General features: G+C 33.2%; 2 non-coding genes across 2 annotated transcripts; one reads left to right on the top strand and one right to left on the bottom strand.

Annotated features, from left to right (window-relative positions):
* The first annotated feature begins 4153 nt into the window (after window positions 1-4153).
* TRNAP-UGG (transfer RNA proline (anticodon UGG)) lies at window positions 4154-4225 on the top strand. The gene has a single exon. It is a non-coding gene; the product is annotated as a tRNA-Pro (tRNA).
* A 7428-nt stretch (window positions 4226-11653) lies between these two features.
* LOC136207583 (small nucleolar RNA R71) lies at window positions 11654-11760 on the bottom strand. The gene has a single exon (XR_010676717.1). It is a non-coding gene; the product is annotated as a small nucleolar RNA R71 (small nucleolar RNA).
* Between the last annotated feature and the right edge of the window lie 7485 nt (window positions 11761-19245).

The following is a 19245-nucleotide window of genomic DNA, read 5'->3' as shown; positions in this document are numbered from 1 at the left end:
GCGTTCCACCTAAAGTGGAACGCGTACAACGCATGCGCTCCACCTTATGGTGGAGCGCATGCGCCACCCGTTTGGCCTAAGGGCCAAACGTTTGCGGCGCACAGGTCGGCCCTAAGGCCGACTGGTGCGCCGCACCCGTTTGGCCCTTAGGGCAGGTGGTGTAAACCACCCGCCCAGGCCAAAAAGGGGCAAATTTTGAATTTTTTTTTTAAAAATTGTACGGACCGGGCGTAGGCAGACCCGAACATATATAAAAAAAAATTATGTTAAATTGAATATACTAAATAAATAATATTACAGGATCAGGAGGGAGCTGACCCTAGACGCACGTCTTCACGTCCTGTTACTGCATCTGCTCGGCGGGACCGGGCGGAGCAGCAGCGGTTCATGGCGGACGCCCGGAGGGCACATGCTGCACAGGCGGAGCGTGCTGAGGGACAGGATGAGGCGACTGATATAGACATGGACGGGGATGCTTCTATGCATCGTCCTAGTGCTGATACTATCCCCATAGATCGTGGCGTCGTGACGAGGGGTCGAGACGGAAGATTTTCTTCTACCGCAGCATCTTCTTCTGGTAAGAGAAATTAAAAAATGTGTTTATTTGTATTTGTGTTAATCGTGATTATTGAAAAATATACCAAAAATTTAATGTAAACCGTTTGCTGTAATTTCAGGTAGCAGCAAGCGATCAAGGAGTGTAGAGGATGACTGAGTTGTGAAGGACCCCGTCCCCGGAGGTCCATTTGATGGTGCTGTGATCTCGAGCTTTTTGGGACATATTGCATGTGCTATATGGGCCGGTCAGGATAGGGGCGTCCTTAGGTGTCATACCAGATCAGGGTATTGCACGAAGCTGAGATTATGGTACAGTGGTTCTTCCAGGACGATTCAGTCGCGTATCGAGTCATCTGGCTTGTTCCATTTACCTGGTATTATGCACAGTCACATAGATGCTGCTCTGATCACGGCATTTGTAGAGCGGTGGCAGCCAGACACGTCATCATTTCACATGCCATTTGGCGAGATGACCATTTTGATGCATGATGTGTGGCGATCCCAATTTTTCACGATCGAGTAAGGATAAGTTCGATGAACCTCATGAGAAATTTCAGACTCTGTCCATCTTAAAAAGATGATGGAGTTGAAATTTTTTTTAGGGATAATTCCCCTCTGATTATCACGCAGTAGTCTGGCGAACATAGCTTTCCAGTCATCAATAGGCATAAACCACTTCAGAAATGTTTGAATATAACTAGGAATATTTCCTTCATTCAAATTGTTCAACCATTCCTCTAGAGCAAATTCAAAAGGCATGTAATACATATAACATAAGAACCACAGCATGTGTAGTGAGTATATTGGAAACTCACCAGCATACGCTATCTTGAAATTATTATTGCATGGCGTCATCCCAACAATCTCAACAAAGGGCATTTTGTACTTGTTTGTTTTGTACGTTGAATCAATGCCGATGTACCAGTGGTAAGTCCTAAACATATCAACTGACTCTGGATGTGCCATGAACACATGCGTTATCACACCTGAATCAGTCTGTGTGTAATGGACATATTTGTTCTCCACAGCAATATGGTAGAATTGACTAGCCAGGTCTCTACCTTCAAACGCGTCCCTCCTCATTTTGTCCCTGTAATTATATATGTGTTTAATTACTGAGTTGTCCTCTGGGTATTTTTCTTTAACTGCTGCTAAAATAGCACAAGGCTTTGCTTGAGCTGAAGACATATCACGCACAATTTGTTTAGATGCGATACTGAGTCCGCTCATTTGCCGACTTCCCTCTGGCTACATACGCATTGTATGGTTATGCATTCCAGTTAACCCAGCCTTAGCCTTTATCCCCCATCCCGAAAGGTCTGCATGTTGATAGGCTTTAATCTGAAATTTACAGCGGCACGCTTTAGTTTTACTTTTCCTAATTGCAGGATCTTCATCATTTTTCACAACACCTCTATATCGTTCACCCCGTGAACAGCGCAACAACTTTTGTTTTCCCCCATTTTTGTGCGAAGATATTACAAGCTCAAACCCATTCTGAATGGCTATTTTTTTTGCCCAATCAATAACATCCTGACTGGAGGGGAAAACGGTATCCGTTATGAAACGCGAACTATAATCAATGTTATCGGGGTTCCAATCTTCTATCGGTACCTGAATATACGAAAAATTGACATTAAAATTACAAAAAAAAAATACTTCGGGACTATTTCTCCCGTTCAAAATTAATTCGGGGCAATTTCTGCCCATATTGGCCTGAACGGGCAGGCTACCCGTTTCACTATAAGTGGAAACGGGCAGCGCGTACTGCCCGTTCCAAAGGTGGAACGGGTGGCGCGTACCACCCGTTCCATGGGTGGAGCGGGTGGCGCGTACCACCCGTTCCATGGGTGGAGCGGGTGGCGATTATCATCCGTTCCTTAGGCCGAACGGGTAGTTCATCCGTTCGGCCTAAGGAACGGGTGGTAATCGTCACCCGCCCAGGCAAAAACCAAATAAAAAAAAATAAAAAAATGCTAAATAACGTTTTTAATTCTCGTAATATTACCTCGTGTTCGAACTCATTGTCTTCGGGAATGTTTTGATCCATTTTTTTCAAATCCGGGATTTGTGCTCGGGAGAGAAAACTAGAGAGAGTTTTGAAGGTTTTAGGGGAAAAAAATTGGCAAGAGTATAATCGTCAAAACAATGCGGTGAACCGGAAATTAGGGGCGGTATCGGTGAACCGGAAATTAGGGGCGGTATTTAACAATACCCTTCATTATTGTACAATGAAAAGCTCATCTCGATATTTGTTATTCTCGAAAAAAATAAAAAAAAATCAATGCCAGGAGAATGTTAGGTGGCTGACATGTCAACCAATTTTAATCACATTAAAAATGTAAAAAAAAAACGGCAAAAAATCTATATCTCTAATTCTTATGTTAAAAAAGTAGTGACTTAAATTAGACAATATTCGCAGTTTTAGTATTTAGATTTAATTTATATAGATAATATATTATTTTTGGATTGATTCGAAATTCGCATAAAAAAATTTAGGTTTCATTAGAATTGACATGTTATTCTAAAAATGATACGGATATTTAAAATTATTATTATAGTCTCTCATATTTTTTTGTCATATTTATTAATAAACATAATAAAATTATAGTTATTATTTGAAAACACAACTTGAACCTCTTATATTGTTATAAACATATTAAGGGGGTGTTCGGTTGCTCCTTTTCATGTTACTGTTTACTTTTTCACTTCAAAAAGGAGAGTTTTATGTGTTTGGTTAGTGACTTCCTGTTTACCTTTTATATCTGAAAAGCAACATTAGGTGTTTGGTTAGTGATATCCTGTTTGCCTTTTACAACCGAAAAGCAGTTTTTTACAAAAACAGATAATCTCTGCTTTTTGGAAAAGTAGCTTTTTTCAACAGCAAACAGCAAACAACAAACAACAAACTTTAGCAGCAAGAGCAAACAGCAACAACAAATAGCAATCCGTAACAGCAAACAACAACAACAAACAGTAGGTAAAACAAACGGGCCCTAAATGATCTTCTAACATGATATTAACGGACTTTTGGATGAGTTTGTTTTAACATATAAATTCAAAAACCATATAAAATATTTAAAAAAATAATACCATATTTTTTTATATTTTTAAAAATCACCATTAATATACGTAAATACTAAAATTATATGTGATCCAAAAATACGATACGAAATCAACACTAATCCGATTAGATTAATACGATTATGACACAATTTTTTTTGAATTGGATTAATATTTACTCATTTTGACACTAATCCGAAATTGACACGATACAAATACGATATGAGCCAAATAATTGCCACTTCTACCTACGTGTATATTCATCAACCCGTATCAGAAGTACTCGAACAAAATAAAAGTAAAACACCGAAAGGATTTATCGTTATAAGATAAATAATTATAAATTTCATTTAATCTTTAATATTTAGTGGTCGATAAATATAATTAACCTATTATATAAAATTATCATAATTCTTAACAGTTTGCCCATATCCAAATTAACTTTTTTTCTTCCAAATCGAAATTAGCCAGCTTTTGCAAAACATCAAAAATATACATTATATTATATAAAAATATCAATCCATCATCACGAGGGCATTTGGTCTAGTGGTATGATTCTCGCTTTGGGTGCGAGAGGTCCCGAGTTCGATTCTCGGAATGCCCCAAATTTTTTATTTTATTTCTGTAATTTGATTTAAAGCATAATATCTATTTAGGTCCCTAAACTAAAACTTCAAAATCAATTGGACTTTAAACTATTAAAATTATCAATTGAGTCCTTGAAGCAATTAAAAATCATCCATTTAAACTAAAACTTCAAAATCAATTGGACTTTAAACTATCAAAATTATCAATCAAATTCTTGAAGCAACTAAAAATCATCAATTGGGATTCCATCTTTCATGATTTCTTATCGAAAATCATGACATTTCATATCAAATAGTCGCACTTTCTTATTTCTTATTTTAAAATATAATAAGGATTTAATTAATAATTTTTTTAAAATTTAAGAACTTAATTAATGATTTTAATAATTTGAAGTATTGATTAATTTTAAAATTTTAGTTTAGAAGTCAAATTGAAAATTCTGCTAACAATTAGCAACCGATTCTCAAACACGGAATGCCCAACTTTTTTATTTTATTTCCGTAATTTGATTTAACAAAATAAAAATGCCTCTAACAACACTGTTTTTTTTCCATCATATGGTAAATTTAAATTACACTAATAGTCACGATGAGTCCCAAATTTTCATGTTTACTTTTATTACAGTCCTTCAACTTAAAATATAAATATTATGCTTTTTTAACTTTACGGTTACTAATATAATGAGTCGAGAATTAAAATAGTTTAAAATATTATTTACATTAGCTATATAATAAGGGTTATCAATTATTAGAATGTATATTGACCAACCTGAACTTTACAGATTTTGCAGATTACTAGCATAATGATTCATTTAACTATTTATCAAAATGACTCTAATAATAGATAATCCTCCATTATAGAATTAATGAAAATAATAATCTAAACATTTTAATTATTAAACCTTTAGATTTTGAGATCATGTAGACGTTAATCTTGATCAACATCAATTTATTAACATAATGACTCACTTTACCTTTTATTAAAACGATCACTCTAATAGTATATAACCCTTGTTTACTTTCATTGTGGCCTTTGAACTTAAAAAGCTGTATATTGCAGAACATGAACTTTACAATTCACTAACACATTTTACTGTTGATCAAGATGACCACTCCAATAACAAATAACTCTCCATTGTAAGGCTAATGGAAATAATATTCTAAACAATTTTAATTATTGGACCTTTTGGTTTTGAGATTATGTATGTGTTGTTTGGTTAGGAAAAAAAAAATAAAAAGCTTCGAATATATATATATATATATATATATATATATTTTACAAAAAAAGCTTCAATTTTTTTTTGGTAGAAGGCACAAGGCCCAGGGAAAAACAAAATGGAAAAGAAAAATTCAGCTTCGAAAATATTGATTTAGTAGAAAATGGTGGCTCCATGAAAATGTGGTTTTAAACAATTTTAATTCTTGAATATATAAGTAAATAAAAAATTAAAAAGATAGTAATAAACTATTATTTGATGTTACATCAAACTTTTTGATGCAACATCAAATTTGTGGGAGAAAAATCGTATTCATCAAAATGAGAATACGGTTTAATGATGGTTGGAGAGCTAATGTCACATCCGTGTCCTTAATTTTAGTTATTATACCCTAATATAAGGTTACACTATATTTATTTATTGATTGGAGAGTTAATTGGATATTATGGATATAGTTTGGATACTAATTTCAAGCTTTAAGTGTAAAATTAAAAATTTAGGATAAGTTTTAAAAGAAGTTAAAGTTTAGAGGGACCAAAAGGGATATATTCTTTTATTGGGAACACAAATCCCACAAAACTGGACCTCAAAACTAGTGATTTTGAGCTGTAATTTTCGAGTTGAACATTCCTTCCTATGTTCATATTCATCTCTCATTTCTTCTCCATACATTCAAACCCATCAAACTTCAATCATACATTGATATCTAGATATTGAACCGTCGGATCGAGGTGATTTTTTTTTACAGTAACTTCTAGACATCCTAATACACATTGTAGTCAGTGTGATTTTGATTTGGAATTTTTTATGATGGGTTCGAGCTAGACTGATTAGAGGGGCAGATTTAAGCCTTAATGTGTTTATTTCTCAATTATGGCTAATGTAAGTAACTATCAACTACCATTTTGAGTTTTTATGTATATATATATATATATATATATATATATATATATATATATATATAACTCTATATTTTCCAGAAAATTAAAATTTTATTGTGATTTTTGGCATGCATTTGATTAATTGGAGTTTTTATGATTTAGTTTTTAACATGAGCTTAAAGTTAAGTTCAAGTAATTATATATGTATTTGCATGCCAATTTCAACCTATAATATATATTTATGTATACATTATTTGAGTTTTGTTTTGATGAACTTAGTATATTTGATTAATAGTTGTGTAAGATTTGATATTTTAAAGAATTGATTTGAAGAAAAGTATTTGGAAAACTCTATGATGTTGATTTATGAGTTATATATATATATATATGTATGTATATATAATTACATATATATATTTCTGATTTTAGTTATATTAAAGGAGCATTTGATTTTAAATGAATTTGTATTTTGAGCAATTTTTAGAGAATATTTGAATAATTGTGGTTCTTTTGCGGAAGCCAAATGGTATATGGTTTAAGGTTATGAAATAATAATGAAATTTGATTGTGAAAAGAGATTTGAGCATGTTATAATTTTATGATATAATATTTTTAGTATCCATCAAGAGTAATCCGGATAGGTGGTTTTTATTAAAGTCCGTATTTAGTGAGAAAAATTGAAAGACCTGTCGGGTATGGCAAAGAAGTGTTAAGTAAGACCATGCGGGTTAGGCAAAATTATGAGATATCTCGATTATATTATATTGTGGGGATTGATACATATGGAGATTATCTCTCGGATGGATACAGTCTATAAAGTATTTAATGATATGCGATTTATGAGGTATTTATTGATATATGGTTTATGAATTAGTTACTCATATACGATTTATGAAGTATTTATTGATTTACGGTTATTTTGAACACAAGTTTTGGTATTAAGTATTTTAATACAGTTTTACAATGTATGGTATTCGAGAAAAAAATGTTTATATCAAGCTTACGATATTTTAAATTGCATTTTTGGTTAAGAGTATTATTTGAGTATTTTATTATGGTTTAATCATAAAATGTTAATTTTTAAGAATATGAATTTTATATAATGTATTTTGGAAATTAATATATATATATATATATGGAAGAGTTCTCAATGGTGAGTCTCCATCTATGGAGACTATTATATTTTGAATAAGTGACCTACTATAGCAGGTTACCAATAAGTTATCAGGTTATCTAAAGACATGTTTCTCTCTCTATAATAAATGGTTGTCCATATTTTTTAAAAATACTCTCTCTCCATAATAAATCCATAAAAATGATTGGTACATCAAATCATTAAAAAAAGCAATAAAGATAGATGGATAGAAATTTAAAAGATAGAATAGATAGATTTTTTTTTATTAGTTAAATAGACTATTTTAACCTTAAGTAATTCTACATAGTTTTTTCTTTTTCTTTAATTTTTATTGTTATAAAAAACGTGAATTTGAAAACCTGTGCTTTAATATATTTTCCTAATGGCATGGATTTAATTACTTTTTTTTCATTATTGTTTCACTGAACCATTGATTAATAATTAAAACTAGTAGTTAAGATTGTTTTTTAATAAAGTTCGAATTTGACCTAGCGTTTTCAATGAAGTGCAAATTTATCCTAATGTATAAAATAGTTTAAATTTAATTATAACGTTCTTAACTAGTATCAATTTTAGTTCTACGGTGCCAATAATTTGAAAATACTAGTTTAACTTTTATTTAACTGTTATATCGGACTTTCCAAACATCAATTATATCTACGATATTTAATGTGTTACTACCACAGTTACAAAAAAATCGATTAAAATCAACTAAGACCGCCACATATAAATTAATCAAAAAATCTTGGTCAAGTTGTCTAAAATATTTATTATGTTACTAATATAGTTACAAAAAAAAAAAAAGTACGAAACTGATTCAGTTTATCGGCAACTTGTTTGGAAAGTCTGATATAACAGTTAAACAACAATTAGCCTAACTTTTTCAAAATTTCGGTAATGTATAATTAAACTTGATCTTACTTGAAAACGTTAAAATTATATTTGTACCATTATATATTAAGGCTAAATCTGTATTTATTAAATAAATGTTAAGGTTGATCTTTATTTCTTTGTGTGTGTGTTTTTTTTATGAAATTTCTTTTTGTATTATTATTCTAGATTTAATTTTTTTTTTGTTTATTTCTTATCACAAAATTTTCTTCATTTAATTATATTTTATTAGGTTACTAATGAAAAATTAAATCCACATCTATGTAGGGGTTACGTTCTAATGGGTAAAAGAATTCTCCATAGGACGAGATGAATTTTTTTAATCTCTAAAATTGTCTGTCATGACCTGCTGAGTTTTGATCCAAACTGTATTTATATTCTTGAAATTATTAGTAAAATGATTTATGTGTTGCTTTTTATTAGTAAAAACATTAATTGTGTAATTTTTAAATGTTTTACGTGTAACATTTTCATCAAAGACCTTAAAGCTATAAGAGTTTGGATTGTTATTTAGAAATTAATGAATTCTAAATTGTATTTGAGTTGAAAAGGACAATTGAGAAAAAGAGTTTGAAAATAATAATATTAATGAAATAATTACATTTATATTATAGTAATATGTGTACAGTTTTGTTTTGATATTTTAATTTTAACAAATTATTAAAATAAAATTATGGACGTTCAATATAATTTCAATAATATTTTATTTTTTTAAAAAATATATTTTTATATGATAGTATTGTTTATCATTAATAAGTTTATGGTGATGAAAAGCCCTATCATAGTAATTGGGATTGTAGCTATGATTGAAGAAGTCATGTGTTTAAATCACATCCGGTGAGGTAAAAAAAATTCTTTACTATTTAATATAAACGCAATTGTGGGAACTTTTTTTTAATATATATACAATCGTAGTTAAAAGCTAGTTTTTTTAATTTCTAAAATTGTCATCTCGTCCCGCAAAGTTTCAATCCTAATTTTATTTGAATTCTCAAAATTATTAGTAAATCAACAAGAGAAGTGTAACCCACTCTACTCCACAATCTACAACCATCTCCTACAGTTCCACATCAGTATAAATATAGCAAGCTCAGCTCAAGGTAAACATATTCATTCATTTTTACGTTAAGCTTATTGTTAAGCCCAAAATATACCTAAATTATCATTAATATTTACATCAGTTTGCTTCGAATTCATACTATTTATACCTGTTTAGCGTACTTTTACTTCTGAATATGTTTCTTTCTTGCAAGATACCTAAATATTTGGTAAAATCCAAATAGGAACGAAAAGAGGTTAAAAACAGAATAAAAACCCTACAAAAGGAGTCAAAGACGACGAAGATCAAATATGCCAAACCGAGGACGAGGACGAAGTCAAAGACAACGAAAATTACTCCGTGTCGCGACCGAGAATCCTCCATTCTCGGTCGCGACACGCGTCGCCAGACTTTTCCCTTACCATTTTCGAAGGATAAATATTTGCTCTCCCATTCTCGGCCGAGAATTTACATTCTCGGTAAGTTCAGAAATTCCTGGAGAGCTATTCATACACGTTCGTTTTCGACAAAACGCGTTCGTTCGGGTGGATAGAAACGTCCCTTCGCATAGGATACGACCCTCCACAACGGACACGACACTTCAATCACGACTCTTCAACATCTATAAATAAAGAGTTGATGGAGAGTTGGGATATAGAAAATTGAGGAGAAGATTAGTATAGAATTAATGTAGAAATTTTGAGTCAAGCGATTCAGAGTTAGAAGTTCGATTCTGTAAAAAGCAATATGATATACACACATTGTTTATTAAATAATTACAAACACAGTAGCGTTTAGATTTGTTCATATTAGTTTACATTTTGGTAGTAGCCGATTGTATCTCTATTACGAAGTTACAGCGAGAAGATTTAGTAGAGGATCCGCCCCTGAGCCTGACAAACTCTAACGAAACCCAAGGAAAGGATTGATAACCCGTTCACTTGCAAGTCGTCGAAAGTTTCCATGCTTCTTGTTCTCTCTAAACTTGTATCAAATTCATATTTCATCTAATAAAGTTCATTCTATTCGATAGATTTTTATGTATCACTTTGGTAAATGATCCGAAGTGAGTTCTGATGTTTTCATTAAAACGTAGTTGAATTCAAAATCTTTACAAGGAAACTTTGTTGAACACTTAGGCAAATTGATATCATCAGTAGAGTATTAATTTGGTTAAAGTAGCAATCTAACCCGACCGTAGGAGGATTGACTGCAGTTCAAAGCCTTTTAATTAGAGGAATCAACGTTTATTTCATTTTTATAATTTATACAAAGTTTAAAGTTGTTTTCTTTGCTTAATGCAAACGAATACATTTGTTCACTTTTCTAAAGAACTAAACGTTTCTGTTTTGTAAATTTATCCTTAAATCAGAAGTGATTTCTAACATTCGTCATACTCTAATCTAATTCTTACTATAGCAATTTCAAAACCAAATTCAATTAAACGATTTTACATATTATAAACCTTAAAGTAAATCTAACTGATTCAAAATAAGTTTTCGTTAAAAAGCGTTCCCTGTGGGTTCGATATCTTTTATTACTACAAGCGTATACCGTGCACTTGCGGAAATCGTTCAACAAGTTTTTGGCGCCATTGCCGGGGAACGCCAAAATTTTTTTTAACAAAAATTTAGATTTTTCATGTTATATTTCGAATCTAGATTTATTCATACTTATTTAAACTTTTATATTTTATTTATTTCAAATTACTAATTTATTTATTTTTCAAATTCTGTTTTGAAGGTAGTTTTCGGTTCGTGCGAAATTTCAAGTTCATGCGCAGTTCTCGAAGTTCTAGCATTCCACCAAAACCGCTAGACCTAGAAATTGAAAAAACGGTTAAAAAGAACAAGAAAGACAAGAAAAACAAAAACAAAACTCCAATAAAAACCAGAGTTACCGAGCCAGAAATTATGGCTACACTTATGGATTACGCTAGGCCAGGAGTGGCCGGTGTAACAAACAGCATAGTTAGACCCCAAATAAATGCAAACCAATTTGAAATTAAGCTAGCATTGCTTAATATGTTGCAAAATAACGTAACATTTTTTGGGTTGCCTAACGAAAATCCTAACACCCATTTGACAAATTTCTTAGAAATTTGTGACACTTTTAAAATAACAGATGTGACTGCGGAAGCAATCAAACTTTGCCTTTTTCCTTTTACTTTGAAGGATCGAGCCAAAGAATGGTTAACTTCTATGCCAGCCGCAACATTTGAAACTTGGGAGCAATTAGCCCAAGCATTTTTATCAAAATATTTTCCTTTAGCAAAAACCGCAAGAGTCATAAAAGAGTTAACATCTTTTTCTCAAAATGATAATGAAACTCTTTATGAGGCTTGGGAACGTTTTAAAGAACTTCAACGTTTATGCCCACACCACCAATTGCCCGCTGAACTTTTAATGCAAACATTTTATAATGGATTAAATCCTACAACTAGAGGTCATTAGATGCTATATCTGGAGGGCTATTCATGAAGAAAACATCGGCCCAAACAAGAGAACTTTTGGAGGAAATGGCAATCAACAGTAGTATGTGGCCCGCGGAGCGTGGACACGTACCAGTGGCGAAACCAACATCCTCAACTACGTCATCGGTAAAAGGTATAGTGAATCTTGATCCAGTTGCGATGTTGCAAGCCCAATTTTCTGCCTTATCGCACAAAATTGATAGGTTTATGGCACCGTGCGATCCTAATGGTAAGCCAATCCAAACGGATGTGGATTATGAAGGTATGAGAGAAATTGAACAGGTAAATTTTGTCCAAGGGCAAAACCAAACTAATAACCCTTATTCCAATACATATAATCCTAGATGGAGAAATCATCCTAACTTTAACTGGAGAGATAATAATAATAATACGAATGCTAATCAAAATCGTACCACTAATTATCAAAATCAATCAAGAGATACGATTAGCACTTTATCTTCTAAGATCGATAAATTTATTGATGTTATGAGCGGAAAAATAAGTAATCACGACGATGGTTTTAAACGGATCGAGAATAAATTCGATCAGCTTATTAAAAACCAATCATCTAGCATCCATAATTTGGAGGTTCAAATTGGACAACTCGCTAAATCAATTCCATCCCGCAAAGAGGGAAGTCTTCCCAGCCATACGGAAGAAAATCCGAAAGAGCATGTAAAGGCTATCACTCTTCGCTCAGGGAAAAATTACTTAGGTCCGGAAATGCCCGGAAATTCAACTTTACCAGGAACTGGTTTACCAAAATCCAAAGAAGATACATTAAACCAAAAAGATACACCAATTGACTCAAGTACAAAAACTTTTGTACCCAAACCACCTTTTCCACACAAAGTCCGAAATAAGGACTATGACAAACAACTTTTAACATTTTTAGACAAACTTAAAAATTTGCATATTAATTTAACGTTTATGGATGCGATTACGTAAATTCCCAATTATGGTAAGTTCCTAAAAGATTTAATTTCAAAGAAAATCAGTTGGGAAGGAATTTCATTCATTTCGCTAACTGAAGATTGTAGTTCAATCGTGTCAAGTAATTTGCCCACTAAACTCAAAGATCTCGGATGTTTTACTATTCCGTGTAAGTTGGGAGATATTGAATTCCCAAGTTGTCTTTGTGATTTAGGAGCAAGTATAAACTTGATGCCATTATCTATTTTTAATAAGTTAGGTTTAGAAGAAGATATCAAACGTACCAATATGGTTTTGCAATTAGCGGATCAAACCACTAAAAGACCATATGGTATAATCGAGGATGTTTTAGTTAAAGTTGACAAATTTATTTTTCCTACCGATTTCGTTATATTAGATTTTGCATATGACGTTAATTGTCCACTAATCTTTGGTAGACCGTTCATGAACACGGGACGTGCTCTAGTTGATGTGTCGGACGGGAAAGTAGTTTTGAGAATAGGAGAAGATAAGATCGAGTTTGATATGAACCAAGCAATGAAATATCCTATGGAGGATTTCGCTTGTATGAAACTTGATTTAATTGAAGAATGTGTTAATGATATTATTCAAAAAGAAAAAATAATAGAACCTATAATGAGTGAAGAATTAGAAGAAAAGGACCCAGAGCCTTTGATTCGAGAAGATGGACCAGTTCCGCCTTCAATTGTTATTCCACCTAAATTAGAACTTAAGGAATTACCAAACCATTTGAGGTACGCTTTCTTAGGCGAAGGCGATTCTCTACCTATAATTATCTCTAACAAACTAACACAGGTTCAAGAAGAAAAATTGAAGGAAGTTGTTAGAAATAGAATAGGAAGTATGGGATGACAAATTTCAGACTTAAAAGGAATTAATCCTAGTATTGTAATGCACAGAATTCACTTAGAAGAAGATAAGCCACCTAAAGCGGATAGGAAAAGACGCTTAAATCCGAATATGAAAGAAGTAGTCAAAAATGAGATTACTAAACTTTTAGACAATGGAATCATTTATCCTATTTCGGATAGTGAATGGGTTAGTCCAGTCCACTGTGTACCTAAAAAGGGAGGCATAACTGTTGTAAGGAATGACAAAGGTGAATTAATACCTACACGAACCACCACCGGTTGGAGGGTTTGTATAGATTATAGGAACCTTAATAAAGCAACTAGGAAGGACCATTTTCCTCTACCTTTCATTGATCAGATGATCGAACGGATAGCTGGTCATGCTTTCTATTGTTTTCTAGATGGCTACTCCGGATTCTTTCAAATATATATTTACCCGGATGACCAAGACAAAACAACCTTCACATGTCCTTATGGAACATTTGCATATAGGAGAATGCCCTTTGGTCTATGTAACGCACCAACAATATTTCAACATTGTATGACTGCGATTTTTAATGATTTCATTGAAGATATCATGGAAGTTTTTATGGATGATTTTTCCGTTTATGGAGATTCTTTCGATTCATGCTTACAAAATTTGGATAAAGTTCTGTCTAGGTGTGAAGAAACAAATTTAGTATGAAACTGGGAAAAATGTCATTTCATGGTTGACGAGGGAATTGTTTTAGGTCATAAAATATCTGAAAAAGGATTAGAAGTGGATAGAGCAAAAACTTCAGTGATAGAAAAATTACCCCCTCCAACCACTGTTAAGGGAGTAAGGTCGTTTTTAGGACATGCAGGTTTTTACAGGAGATTTATTAAAAATTTCTCTGTAATTTCCAAGCCACTTACTAATTTACTAGTGAAAGATTCGACCTTTGACTTCAACGAAGATTGCGTTAAAGCTTTCGAAACTTCGAAAACAGCTTTAGTCAGTGCACCTATTATTGCTAAACCCGATTGGGATTTACCTTTTGAAATCATGTGTGATGCAAGTGACTTAGCCGTCGGATGTGTTTTAGGTCAAAGGAAGGATAAGAAACTTCATGTCATTTATTATGCAAGTCACACACTGTCCGGTGCACAATTAAACTACACCACAACCGAGAAGGAAATGTTAGCAGTAGTTTTTGCATGTGATAAGTTTAGGTCATACTTGTTAGGTTCGAAAGTTATTATTTATACCGATCACGCAGCTTTAAGATATTTATTTGCTAAGAAAGATGCAAAACCACGTCTAATTAGATGGGTTTTATTGTTACAAGAATTTGATATAGAAATTAAAGACAAAAAGGGAGTAGAAAACCTTGTCGCCGATCATCTATCACAACTCGAAGATGAAAACTGTCCTATAGGTGACACTGTCGGTATACGAGATGATTTCCCAGATGAATATCTCTATCAAATAAAAAGTGTCATGTCACCATGGTATGCGGATATCGCAAATTATCTCGCAGCCAACGTTGTCCCGGAAGGATTAACTTTCCAGCAAAAGAAGAAATTCTTCTTTGACATTAAACAGTATTTTTGGGAAGATCCTTTCTTGTTCAGAACTAGTGGTGACGGGATAATTAGGAGATGCATTAGTGAAAATGAATACGAGTCTATAATGTCGGAATGCCATTCTAGCTCTTATGGGGGACATAACGGCGTTAGTAAGACAGTAGTCAGGATATTAGAATGTGGATTCTTTTGGCCTACGTTGTTTAAAGACGTCCGTTCATTTATTATTCGTTGTGACAAGTGCCAAAGAACAGGGAACTTAGGCAGAAAAGATGAGATGCCCCTCACAAATATGTTAGAAGTTGAAGTCTTCGACATGTGGGGAATAGATTTCATGGGACCTTTTCCCCCTTCTTTTGGTAAAACTTACATATTAGTCGCCGTAGATTATGTTTTGAAGTGGGTTGAAGCAATTGCAACCCCGACGAACGATTCTAAAGTTGTTGTTGGTTTTCTTGAAGATATATTTTGTAGATTTGGTTGTCCTAGGGTCATTGTAAGTGATGGTGGTACCCATTTCATAAACTGAAGTTTTGATATACTTATGAAAAAATATGGAGTACGTCACCACGTGTCAACGCCATACCATCCTCAATCGAATGGTTAGGCAGAGATATCAAATAGAGAACTCAAATGGATTCTAGAGAAAACAGTTTCATCTTCAAGAAAAGATTGGTCTAGTAAACTCAACAATGCGTTATGGGCATACCGTACTGCATTTAAAACACCAATAGGAATGACGCCATACCGATTAGTGTATGGGAAAGCATGTCATTTGCCAGTCGAATTAGAGCACAAAGCCTATTGGGCTATTAGGGAACTTAACTTTGATTTGCAACAAGCAGGTAAGAAACGTTTGCTCAACTTAAATGAGTTAGATGAGTTACGTCATCTATCTTACGAAAATGCGAAAATATATAAAGAAAAAGTGAAAAAATGGCACGACGCCAAGATTAAAGTCAAAAGCTTTAACATTGGAGATAAGGTGCTGTTATTTAATTCACGACTCTGTTTATTTCCAGGTAAACTTAAGTCCAGATGGACAGGACCATATCTAGTCATTAAAGTATTTGACTATGGCTCTTTAGAACTTGAAGGACCTGACGGAGATCGTTTCAAAGTTAACGGTAATAGATGCAAAATCTATTACGAAAATGTTTCAAACAACGAAATTGCGTTCATAACGCATTTTTCTGAAGATTAATTCATTTAAATTTAATGTACTTTATTTTTATTTTATTTTGTTTTGTTTTGTTAGTTTTAATTTAGTTTAAATTTTTACACATGCCAATTTTATGATTTTTTTAGTAGACATTATATTAAGATTTAGATGCATAAAAATGTGTTTAAGTCATGATTTTAGTTTAATTTTAGGTCATTAGTTCGAATTAGAAGGAACTTGGTGATTCTCTGCTGAGAATTTTGAATTCTCAGTTGAGAATTCACATTTTCAGAATTGTCCAAACAGGTACGAAATTTCTGAACTTACCGAGAATTTAGATTCTCGGCTGAGAATCAGAAATATTGGTTTCGACGCCTGATTTCCACAAGGAAATCAGCGTGTCGCGACCGAGAATTGGGATTCTCGGTCGCGACACAGGTGTTTTTTGCACCTACAGACTTGTTTCTTCTTCATCCTACAGACACAGCCTTTCAAACTCGAAAAATTGAGTTTCTTCAACTTTCAGAGGTATGATTTTATGCCTTTTCGCATCAAAACAACACCTTTTTTCGTCCTATGATTCCTATAAATAAATCTTAGAGGGTCAGATTTCTATTACATTGTTTTCTTTTCATCTCTGTCAGAACAAAATTCTAATTTTCTCAAAACACCATTATTAACTAAGTTACAGAAACATTTATTTCTTTCGTTCCTCACAAAACCATGACTACCAAACACAAATCCCCTAAGAAACTTGCTGCTGCAAACAATAAGCGCCCCGACTTATCAAAATGATATGGTGCGCCATTTTCTATCTTCAACCATGACGAAGGCAGACACTACTATAGGCTTCGTTACAAGTTCTTCGTTGGAATGTTATATATGGATGAGTTTTTAAATAAACAACTCGGCATAAGCGATGACATGAGTCGCTACTTGGAACGATTGGGATGGACTAAATTCGCCAACATGCGGTTTTCTATAATTGGCGACTGGATTCTCGAGTTTTTCTGTACCGTTCGTTTTGTTAACAAACGACGAGTGCGTCTCAGTTTTCGTCGAGATGGTGAAATCTTTACTTTTGGGTATCCTGAGTTGCATGCCTGGTTTGGTTTTCCCCCGAGGGATACAATCAAACGTCATCCTGGCAAAGATATGACATCCACAGATATATGGAGAATGCTCACTGGATTTTGCCGTTTCAATCCTCGACTCGCCTACAACCAATCCTTTCACTCCAACTCCATGCTGTATCTACACAAATTTCTGTGTCACAGTCTATTCGGTCGCACATTTAGCAGTGTGGTCAGAGACATCGACTTATATGTCCTTGGAGATATATTCCAAGGCAATACAGTTGATACTTCCAAAATTCTGATGGAGGGTCTTGTTGCCGCTTCTCGATCCAAGGATAAAAAGATTGGATTTGGGAATATAATTTGCGGAATAATTCTCGGTACCAAGGGTACTATTACTGTTCCTTGGAGTGAGGATGAATCTTTTCCGACACTGGACTATGAGTTTTTAGAATATGAAGGTCTAGTGAAACGTGTTTTCCGAGCAGGCCCGCATTTTCTTTCTGCACCAGAACATCAAGCTTTCGTGCAATTGAAAATTGATCGCTATAGGGCTAGAGAAATCCCGATTGATAGGGATGAGTATTTAGAGTAGTCTCAATTTGTTTTCTTTTTCAATTTGTAAATATGTGTATGTTTTGTATTTATTAAGTTTTACTTTGTTTTTTTATGTTTTGGTAAATTTGTACATATATGTTGATCAATAAGAATTTCAAATCATTTTAGTCCATTATTTTTTATATTGGTTTATACATATTGGTTCCATTTCCTTTACATTCCTGAATCAATTTATATTAAATCCATTTCATGTTGACCAATACTACTTATTCTTGCTTATATGAAGATAATAATGCTTATAATGAACTAATATGGCTTTTATTAATTAACACATATGTTCATACTTTCCTCACATTATATACTTAATCCATTTTTATTGTGTTCAATAAATTAAGGTTTAACTCAATTAATTAATACATAAACTTGTATTTATTTCATTTAACTTATATGCATAAATGTACATTAATGCTTCATTAAATCTTATTAAGACATTTATTTCTCTTTATTTTCCAATTACTTAGGATAAACCTTTGGTTTTCCTTGTATTTAATGTTTTTTATTTAAGTTTTTAAGTACAGGTACAGTTTTAATTAGGTTCAAGACACAATTATTCGGAAAATTGCAATAACAGAGTCCAAATACACAAATAAAAGCCACCAGGGGCCGATTCTCGGTAACTTCAGCAAGTCGTGCCAAATTTCTGAGAATTTTTCTCTCTGAAATTCGCGTGCCGCGACCGCGGATCTGCATTCTCGGTCGCGACACGCGACCTGTAGGCCGATTTATTCCGGATTTTGGCACTATTTTTGAGCCTATTCCTATTCCTACTCTACCTATACATCTCCATATTTCACCCTATATAACCCTACTCCTTACACAAACCTCACATCACCTCACTTTTTACCCAATCCCCTACTCTAAACTCTTCCCCATACATTACTTTTCCTTTTCCCAATTTATTCATTACCCTTTCTAATCACTTATCAATTCATTCCATTACACATTACAACTCCCAACTCATCTTCAACCTTTGATTTCTCTCTTTTCATCTCTTCTTCTTCTTCTTTTTCCAACCCTAAACACCATTACCATGCCTAGAACTAAGCGTGTTGGTCATAAACCACAAATTACGGAGGCTAATCGCCTTAGGGTACGTTGTGGGGCTTATTTCGACATAGCTTCGGAGGAGGAAGCCAATCGTTTCACTCACTTTTCCAATTCTAAAAGGGAGTTCGTGGACATGCACTTCCTT

Source organism: Euphorbia lathyris, chromosome 9 (genome assembly GCF_963576675.1).
Source record: "Euphorbia lathyris chromosome 9, ddEupLath1.1, whole genome shotgun sequence".
In the NCBI taxonomy this organism is placed as follows: Eukaryota; Viridiplantae; Streptophyta; class Magnoliopsida; order Malpighiales; family Euphorbiaceae; genus Euphorbia; species Euphorbia lathyris.
Note: the sequence above shows the minus strand (reverse complement) of the source record. Positions and strands in the feature narration are given on the sequence as shown.